This window comes from Lissotriton helveticus, chromosome 2_2 (assembly GCF_964261635.1).
Source record: "Lissotriton helveticus chromosome 2_2, aLisHel1.1, whole genome shotgun sequence".
NCBI classification, from domain to species: domain Eukaryota; kingdom Metazoa; phylum Chordata; class Amphibia; order Caudata; family Salamandridae; genus Lissotriton; species Lissotriton helveticus.
The window spans coordinates 69,960,137-69,970,456 of NC_136060.1; the positions used below are offsets into that span (position 1 = coordinate 69,960,137).

The 10,320-nt window shown below is 46.4% G+C and overlaps 1 long non-coding RNA gene across 1 annotated transcript; it reads left to right on the top strand.

Annotated features, from left to right (window-relative positions):
* The first annotated feature begins 644 nt into the window (after positions 1 to 644).
* LOC144821730 (uncharacterized) lies at positions 645 to 1,080 on the top strand. The gene is made up of 3 exons (XR_013608410.1): positions 645 to 757; positions 843 to 910; positions 995 to 1,080. It is a non-coding gene; the product is annotated as an uncharacterized LOC144821730 (long non-coding RNA).
* Positions 1,081 to 10,320: the final 9,240 nt, after the last annotated feature.

Below are 10,320 nucleotides of genomic sequence, written 5' to 3' on the forward strand. Positions count from 1 at the left end.
GAACCCATTGGTGGGAAAACATCATGTGAGGATCCTACTTAATGGCTACCTACCGCTGAGCATTATGGTCATTGTAGTGACTCTGAAAACAGCACAGTTTGGACTGTGCTGTTCAATCTCAACCAATTGAATTCTGGCACTAACAGTGAACAAATGCTTCTTAAAAAAGAAGCATACTTGATACTAAAATTCAATAGTACACAAACGGGGCTTAATTCTCTATCAGAAGTTTCTCGTTTGTAAAATGTTTTCAGAGTCACTACAATGACCATAATGCTCAGCGGTAGGTAGCCATTAAGTAGGATCCTCACATGATGTTTTCCCACCAATGGGTTCGCTTTTCCTGATGCACTAGTTGGAGAGGAAGGTTAGTACCTGTCCGCCATAACCTGTCACTCTGAGGATTTGGTTTGTGCGCTTTGCGCTAAATAATATACTTTAACTTCCCCAGAAATCAGCGTGATTAATACCGACTGTTTGGCACGCCGTGCAAAGGTCCCGGCTCGCCGCCCGCGCGATAACACAGGAGCTACGGGCTGGCTGAGCAACAACTCTTTTGCTCGAAAACATAATTGTCAGGTATGATTTAACTTCCATCTACCGTAGAACTTGTCATTGTAAAACTGCTACGATCAAGTTACATGTACTTAGTGCCGCTCGTGTTTATACGTTCCAGGCTGCAGCAGCTTTGCCTGAAAAGTGGAAATAAGTACAGCGCTCAAGAAAACAGTAGCTTCACTGCTTGTCAAATCGAAAGGTAGGATTTTTTCGCTTTGAAGGGTTGGAGCCACATTACTGCGTGTCTCTGGATGGTCGTTAACCATCACAATTTCTTTTAACAGAACCTCTGTCTAATCTAAAGCCCCCACCTGAAAAATGGCACCGCGGGACCGCGTTTTCCATTTCTAAGGTAAAATCTGTGATAATCTCTTCAGCAAAGAAAAAAACGGGTAGATGAATAGTGGCTAAAGCAAGCTTCCTTTCTTTTTTCCAGAACCTACATTTAAAGAGCCCTGATGAGAATCTGAGCTTTGACTCAGATTCGAAACGCGTTGGCAAATAACAGCAAAATAGGCATCCTTGGTTTAACATTTTTCATGTTATTGATTCACTAATTTGAACTAATTGTTGAATCTGAAATTTATTTTTTTGTTGCCTCTTTTTGTTGTTTGACCCTGTTCGGGCGTCATAATAATTTGATTCTCCACAAAGAATAATTATTTGTGGTGGTTTAACTGATATTCTTTCTCACAAAAAGCTTGTATATATAGCATGTATAGATTTTGTGGATTATTTGTGTATATGTTAGTTGTCATAGTGGTATGAAAGTTGTATGCATGTGAGTTGTAAATATTGTAAATGTTAGTATTCTTAGTGCCTTTTTCTCACCTATGAAAAAATGTTTCTATAAAAAGACTGAAAACTTATGAAAAGGGTAAAATAAATTCACCCATACAAACAAAATATTTTTGTCTGTTTGTATTCACAAAAGTTGTGAGAAAAAGTGGTTTGAGGGTTAGCATATTCACTGTTCTAGTTTATATTAGGTCCAGCTGCCCCTCTGTCCCAGGACCAAACTCCGCTTTGTTTACTAATCATAATATGGGCAGTTGGGAGACTGCCGCCACCATGACCCCACGAGCCTGGCCATCCATGGCCTGCAAGACTCGTAATTGAGCCCTAAGTGTGATGTATATGTACTTTTGAGAATGCAATATATTTTAGAGTGTAGATTTTCTGTTTTAATTTGCATGTTTTTTTCTATGAACTTGTCCTATGGGCATTTGGATTTAAAGGAAATCTCTTTTGGTTGATAATAAACCAGTATTTTTAACTTGGATTTCCTCTTTTTCAGATTTATAGGAGAGTTTCCTTTTTTAAACACTTTTATATGTGGTTTTTTATGGTTCCTAGTTACTCTGGATTGCTTTGAAGCATCTCTTTTGGATTGTGTTTTGGGAGAGGGTGTTTGTGTGTTGTGGAAAACATTTCTCCTGTTTTTGGTGGATCATACTGTTTGACTATGTGGATACAGAGGACGATCAGCAGCTACAGAATAGTAAGGCATATTTAATTTATTTTTAAGGAGTGGGAAAAGTTATATTTTAATATTTGTGCAAATGTTATGTGTTTTTTATTGGAATACATTTTTTGTGGGAGTTTTTAAGTTGATGACGTTTAGATTTTGAACATAAATAATGTATTTACTATTTTTTATGATATCGCTCTTATTTGATATTGGAGTTTTATTTAATGTTTTGACTTTATTGATATAAAATTATTTGTCATGATGTTTAAGACTATGTTATAGTTTTTGGGGAGCTTTGTTAGTATTTATTTTACAATATATTTTGGCGCATGTTGCTAAGTAATCTACTCATCTGTTGTTTATAAAGAGATTGACTTTAAATTGTAGCATGTCAAACAATCTATTAGTTTATTTGGTCAATGTATGTGCAATTAAGGTTACAGATTGCTCCATTCGTACTTGTTGGTAGATTTGCTCTTTTTGTAGTGCTTCTATAAATGTATAGAGTGTAGGTTGGGGTCTACCTAATGTGGATTACAAGGCACTGTGCCATCCTTCTACATTGCTATTTGTTTTGGCTTCCTGTTCCAAGGTGCTGTTATAGACATTTCACCATTGTATAAGGAATTTGGATTGATGTCTATGTCTCGAGCGATGTAGTCTGAGTGGCCAGACCTCCACTGCGGCATCAGGAGTACGCTGCCAAGCCGGCAACATCCTGACCATCACAATACAAATTAGATGCCGGGCTGGTGGTGATACGGTGGTGGTGCCATGGCAGCAGCATGTTTTGGCTCATAGACAGCCTGCAGCACATGCTGCCGCTTTGGCACCACCTCTTGCATGTTGGTGCACCTTGTACCATGCACCATGTCACACATGTCACACAGTGCATGCATGGCACAATCTGCCCCATGCCCTCCCCTGGGGCTACAACACCATGGTACCCACTTTGGGTCCCCTTTCCTACCTTTCCACTGACCATTTCATGGTGGAGTTTGTGACATGAAATGGCCAGTAGCAAGACAGGTTGTATTCTGCACAGCAGTGCTGGCATCAGCACAGCTGCCAAAGACCACCGCTTTCTCCACCACCAACTGTCGGAATCCAGGATCCTGGCAGTGATGGCGGTCTTGCATTGGGCCTGTGGTGTTAATCAGGCAGTTGGACCACTAGAGTAAATGGCAGTTAAACCGCCACAGCAGGTACAGTGGTTTTGGGACTGCTCTACCCCTAATCAGGCCCTTAGTGCAGATTGTTGGAGGTATCTCAATATGCTTTTATTGAAATGGAAGCAACACCCTTATATTGCTGCATGGGGTACTTTTTTTAAATGGTTTGATTCATGCCTTGTTCGAAGGCTACACATATTTTTTGTGGGTAGTAGTTTTTTTGTTTTGTGTTTAATGGGCTTTAGGAGTTCGTAGTAACTACTACTTTGTTTATTTGATAGCAGGGCATATATAAAAGGGATATTTGTGTTTTGATATTTACCATGTATGGTGTATGCATGAATCAATGGTTAGGGACACATTCTGATTGTCCCATCTGTATTGTTGTGTGAGTTAATAACGACGCAACCCAATTGGCTCCCAATAGACTCCATATAGCTCTGACATGTGCATTAGAGTGGAATATAATGATGGGTGGTTTAGTATGTTGAGTTTGCAATTACACACAGATGAATAAAGATGAGTAATTCTTAGCTCCGTGTGTGGCGTAGTCATTGGTGGGTACCCAAAGCTGGGCAAGATGCTATACCATGCATCACCAGGTTTGACAATGCCTTAGGGTCTGAGAACGACATCAGCAGTCTCTCTGCTACACCTCCGATGCCACAGTCGGGATACCACCACCAAACTTGCGGTGTTCAGTCTGCTGTATTCCAAGTTTAACGCGAGGTCAGCTGTCCATAGTCGGTGGTCAAACCGTAGTGGCATGGCTCGGCCATTGAGTTAAGTGCAGCACCTTCTGCATATCCATGCAATGTGTGCCATGCACCATGTCATGCACAGAACATACTGCATCCAAAACAGTGCATGGAGATGGGTGTAAAGCATTTGCCCCCATGCACTACCCTCCCTTGTCAAAATCACCGGAGGCCCTGCTTGGAGCCCCTTCCTTCCATTTCTCTCATCCTTTTCATGGCAGGGTTCCCGCCATGAAAATTCTGCCGAAAAGGTAAGTTGTAATCCTGACGGCGATGCAGACCTCTGCACCGCCACCATTCAACACCACCGTCTTCTCCGCAGCACCGTCAGAATCCTAAATCCTGGCAGTGTCAGTGGTGTTGTGTCAGGCTGGTGGTGATCCGGTACAGTGGTCTCAAGACAACCATGCTCATAAGCAGCCTCTTCGTTTTAGAATGTTATTTGCTGTAAAAAATATTAGAATTTTTCTATCAATATTTAGATTGCCATTTAACGAGAAGATTTTCTCGTGATGTGTCCTTTTTAAGTGTTCCAGTGCTTCTATATCTTGGTTTATTCTAGGGGCAAGAGGAATGTCACCCGTGGCTTTTTTTGGTTTGTGTAATTAAAAATATTAAAGTGGATATGGTTGGTCGTTGGCCTGAGATGTTTTCAGGGACTTTAGAGAGTATCCCTTTTAGGACCCTTGGTTTGTGGGCTCCTAGGAGCCAGTGCTTGCCTCTCTTATAGCATGCAATACTTCCCTTACTTCTATTTCTGCCGGATGTGGGTGGTGGATGTGTTCCTCTACATTATTTTTATTTTATTTTTTTTAAAACCTTTATTGATGTAAACAGAGCAATACACGCGCAGGCCCACAACCACAGGGGCCGGCCGCAAATCAGGAGATCAAAAACAGAGCAATTTAGACGTGCACGATAAAAATTTTAAGTTTGCAAGTACAGTATAGCCGTAAGATGCGGTCGTAACACAGGAAGGCACAAGGATAAAAGAGGTTTCATTTTTATAATATTAAGAGGAGGCAACGGCTATATCAACAAAAGCGTCATACAACGTAATCAGATAAAGAGACGGGAGGGATACATCCCTCCAAGCAATCAGAAAGCAATAAGAAGTAACGGGGCCAAATACACCTTACGCCCGCCATAGGTGGGCCAGAAGTAAAGGTCAAACAATAGCAAGCAATTTAGCAAAATGTCGTGTAGAAAGCCCACCCGTACCAGACAGTAAGAAAGGCAAGTGCAGACACCGGATAAGTAAAGGAGAGAAAAAGAAGACATAGCCAACCCCCTTGAAAGGGGAGAAAAAGGGACCATAGAACAAAACAAACTAAAATAACAAACCCCCCCCCATCACCCTCCACCCTACATCACCGTAATGGCTATGGCCTAAACCACTAACAGCGTGTCTGTCGCCCCAGAATCACCCGAAAGAAAGGAAATAAAAAGGAAGAAGAGAAATGTAGCTAAAAAGAGAAAAAGAAAGTGAGGAGAGGAGAGGAGCCGGCGATGTAAACACCCGGTCCCCCCCATCCCCGCAACTAAAAGCTTAAAGATCGAGGCCTGAAAGAATACAGAGAAAAGCCAACGCACAGGATGCAATCAATAACAGTCCACAAGACGTGTCCCGGATTCGCCATTAACTAAGAGGAAGTCCCGCCGGGACCTAAGCAAGGTCACCCCTGGCCACTTCTGTGGATAGTAGAACTGCCAGACATCCGTGCAGTCAGGAGACAGTACGATACAAAAAGTCCATACCAATCAGGTGAGGCAGGCGGCATCTTCGCACAACACTGTCTCAGCCACCAAGAAGTGGCCAACGATACATGGCGGCAGCCAGAATGCAACAGTATGCCAATCACCAACGCCGCCAAGTCCAAAAACAGGTCTGCCCAGCACGGAGTGGAGAACACAAGATGTGGAAAACATTGCAGCACAGGTACCAGATCCATTTGGTCCCTCGAAATCGTAGATGCATCCGGGGACCCCGGCTCAGCAACCAGAGGAGAGTCAACGGCACCAACTCGGGGAGAAGGCACTACGCCACAAAATGGCGGATCGACAATGGCAGCGATCCGTAACTCCAAGTCCCGGGACTTCGTGAGCAGATCGGTCCGCAGAGTAACCAGTGCAAGCAGCACATGACTACGTGTAAGCGCCGCCCCATGTAACCGAGGTCCGGGGGTCTCAAATGCAACAGTGTCTCCGTCTCCGGGAGGGATACACTCCAAGAGGTCATCCGCCATCTTGAGCACTTCGTTCGCCGCCATTATCCCCTCCACTTCCAAGTCCATTACGGCCGCCAGAGGCAACGGGACTCACGGCCGAGCAGTGGCGGTCGGCGCCCGGCGAGGAAAGGAGAGTCACCAGAAGGCCGGGTGCGCTCCCAGCAGCTCTCCGGGAGCCAGGCACCGGTTCCCGGACGGGACTATTAACATGAGTGGGCGTCACACCCAAGGGGAACCGGACAACACGGCTTCTCTCCGGCTCACCAACTTCTCGGGCATACGGGGTGACCCACTATTGGGAGTGGGTCAGCTCCATCTCTCCCGGCTCGCGGCTCCCAGGCTGCCACCAACAGGCTTCTCATCCGGACCAGGGCCACCAACACTCCGAACACCGCCGGGCAGGCGCTGCACTCGAGGCCCCGGCGTCGGGGCCGGGAAGGCCAGCAAGCAGACAAGGGCAGATCGCAGGAACCACTGCACGTTGGAGCCCCAAAATCAGACGGTAAGTGAGCGATGTTCTCAAACAGCAGAAATCAGAAAGCCTCGATCAGGATTATCGACAGGATAGGCAAGCGGGGAGGAAGGGACCTCAGAGCGAAGCGTTCATGCGACTGTTCCGATCGCCATCTTGGCTCCTCCCCCTCTACATTATTTACAACAACATCTTTTGTAGTGACCCCCCCATAGCATACATAATATTTGCTACATTTCCAATTCACATTTTCCATCAATTTACTTTTTTGGGTGTAGGTACTTTGCAAGGCTGATGTTGAGAAGTGTATATTTCTTTTTTAAGGGTCTGGCCAGGAAGTTTCTCTCATTTTTGAAGTATTCATTTGCTATATTTTTTTGAACTTTTATAGTGTTGATTTAATTAAATTTTTATTTAATTGGTTATGTTTGTTTATAGCTTCATTTTATTGGTTGTTTTAATTTGAATTCTGTTGGACCGGGGTCACCGGTCCACCTAGGGTAGCTTAACACAAAGTGGAAAGGCCTAACTCCAAGGGCAAACTTGTCGTACTTGCGTCACACTTAACACAGCAACTCAGCGCACCTCCACTTAAAAAAGACACCACACCGTATTTAGAAAAGTAGAAAAGCTTTATCTTTCCTTTAAGTTTGATTTCAATTGCATCAGCATTAACAAATCATCATTTTACATTTACAGTTCCTGTCCCTATAAACACATGACATGTCATTAAATCATGCATTACTAGTGAACCATAGCCAGCTATAGTACTAATCAACAGGATAGATGCAAGAATCCATTTCAGGTAATGACTCATTCACATATTAAAGTGATTAGAGGAAGGCCTAGAAACAAATTAATTGTAAGTCACCTCAGTAAGAATCAAGCAGATGGTTGCATTAATTATCAAGCAAAGTAATGCCGGGGATGGAGAAGGCAGGTAATGTTCATTAAGACACATCAGCATAAAAACAGTTATGAAATGCACTCACCTAGAAATAGAGTTAAAGATCATGCGTATAGTCAGGCAAGGTACACATTAATCCTTGGGAGTAAACATGTCTTTAGTTGATTAATCTGCAAAGACCTGGTTCTTGGATAGCTACAGATGGATCAGCAGCTGTCCCTTATTTTGTGGATCTCTTACAACTAGGAAACCCCCCCAGTACAGTTCTGCTGTTTACAGCTTCCTGGCCCCTTCATTCATTCTTCCTTCGTGGGGCAGGAAGACCAGATAACCGCTAGGCCCAGCAGAGGTCTCCGTGAGACGCGCCTTCCTCCAGCCCCAAATCCCTGCTTACTTCTGGGCTGGAGGTTCTATTAGTCGATCCGGCAGATGCCGGTAGTCTGAAAGGTCTAGACTTCCCCGCTGGGGACCCTGTTAGCCGTTGCCCAAATCAGTGACAACAGACCCCCGGAGGCAGGACCCACACCAGTGACAGGACATGCCTTTGCCACAGCTTCTCTGGCCGTCCTCGCATTACTCCCTCACACGCCCACAGGGAGGGAAAACTCCTCCCTCAGCCTCCATCAATCCCGCCTCACTCCTTCCGGCGCTCTCCTCGTCAACACCGTGGGCGGGCTCTATCCAGGCCTTCTCTGCCTGGAAACCGACCTCCTGATGCGGCGCTCTCCCTGTCAACATCGGCTCCCCAGGTTCTCCTCAGCAGGGGACCGGCCCGCCAACAAGGCCCGACACACACTCCCACTTCCTGTTATCCTCACATGGGACCAGTCCGGATGGCGCTGCTGGCTCCAATTTACAAGAGCAGCGCCCCCACCACAGGAATTCTAATGGGTCAGCATCAGTGAGGCCACACAAGCGCGGGGAGCGCTGGATGACTCGGAGTCTGTGGCGATGATACAGTAAGTTCTCTGTCACGGAAGGCAGACTCAGGCAGGACACGTCAGGGCAGCTGGGAGTGTGGTCACGCTAGGGCACTGGGTGACAGCAGGGGCGAGGGTATAATCTGCAAAGGTGTTAGCCTCACATGGGAGGCAGTCCCACTCACCCTCACCTGTCGGTTACCCTCAGTCCATGTCCTAGCCGCCCCACCTGAGGTAGTGCAGGGCCTCTTCCACGTTAGTAGTATCAGATGTAACGGTTCTTGCTGGGTCAGGTCAACGGGTGGGGGGAAAGCATCAGCAAGTAGGGATAGCAGCCACTTGAGGCAATCAAACCCCCACAGTGCGCCAACCTCCTCGCTCCACAGCCTGTACTCCAGCTGGATCACGCTCCTCACACACTACAAAATGACGTCCAACATTCCACCTTATATAGCCTGGGCCCAGAGTGTCTAGAGTGGACCAGAAGGTTCTGGAACCCCTCATGACAACCCTATGGCCCCAGGTTGTGAGGTAATCTGGACAGGCCACCATTTTGTGAGGATCTCTTACTCTTCCTCCATTTTAGAGGAGCACCTGCACTTCATTGTTATTTGGTAACAATGGAATGCCCAGAGAACTCAGGTCAACACCCAAAAAAATGTAGTAGACTAAAAAAATGGAAGGCAAAAAGGGAAGAAAATAAGGAGGGACCACCCAAAGGGCTGACAGGTCTAACACGCGTCCCCCCAGCAGAAAGTGGGGTGAGCTACCCAACCCCTTGTGAGTTCTCATCACTAAGGCGGAAATACCTGGAGAGACCGTCAGCGTTGGCATGGTCCACTCCTGGTCGGTGTTCCACCCTGAAGTCCATTTCCTGTAGGGAGATGGACCACCTTAGTAACTTAGGGTTCTCACCCTTCATTTGCATCAGCCAACAAAGGGGCCGGTGGTCGGTCTGAACGAGGAAGTGTGAGCCAAACAGATATGGCCGCAACTTCTTCAGGGCCCATACCCCTGCAAAAGCTTCCCGCTCAATCACACTCCACCTCTGTTCCCGGGGGAGCAGTCTCCTAGAAAGGAAAACCACAGGTTGGTCCAGACTCTCCTCATTGACTTGTGATAGCACTGCCCCAATGCCATGCTCCGATGCATCTGTTTGGACGATAAACTCCTTGGAGAAGTCAGGGGCCCTTAGGACAGGAGCCACACACATAGCTTGTTTTAGGGTGTCAAAAGCTCGATGACACGTCTCAGTCCAGACTACCCGTCTAGGTTGTTTCTTGGATGTATGCTCAGTCAAGGGAGCTACGATAGTACCATATCCCTTGACAAAGCGACGGTAGTATCCTGTGAGGCCCAGAAAAGCTCGAACTTCTGTTTGAGTCTTGGGGGGTTCCCAGGCCATGATAGTCTCAATCTTAGCCTGGAGGGGCTGCACCTTACCCCGGCCCACCAAGTGGCCTAGGTACACTACCAACCCCTGCCAGATCTGGCATTTACTGGCCTTGATCGTCAAGCCAGCCTGCTTCAGGGCTTGAAGAATGGCCTGAAGGTGACACAAATGGTCCTCCCAGCTGCTGCTGAAGACAGCGATGTCATCAAGATAGGCAGCAGAGATGGCCTCCATACCGCAGAGGACCTGATTTACCAGCCGCTGAAAAGTGGCAGGGGCGTTCTTGAGCCCAAAGGGCATCACACAGAACTGGTAGTGGCCCTCAGGAGTGGAGAAGGCTGACCTTTCCTTTGCTTCATCTGTAAGCGAGATCTGCCAGTACCCTGATGTGAAGTCAAAGGTACTTAGATATTGGGCAGTTCCCAGCCGGTCAATGAGCTC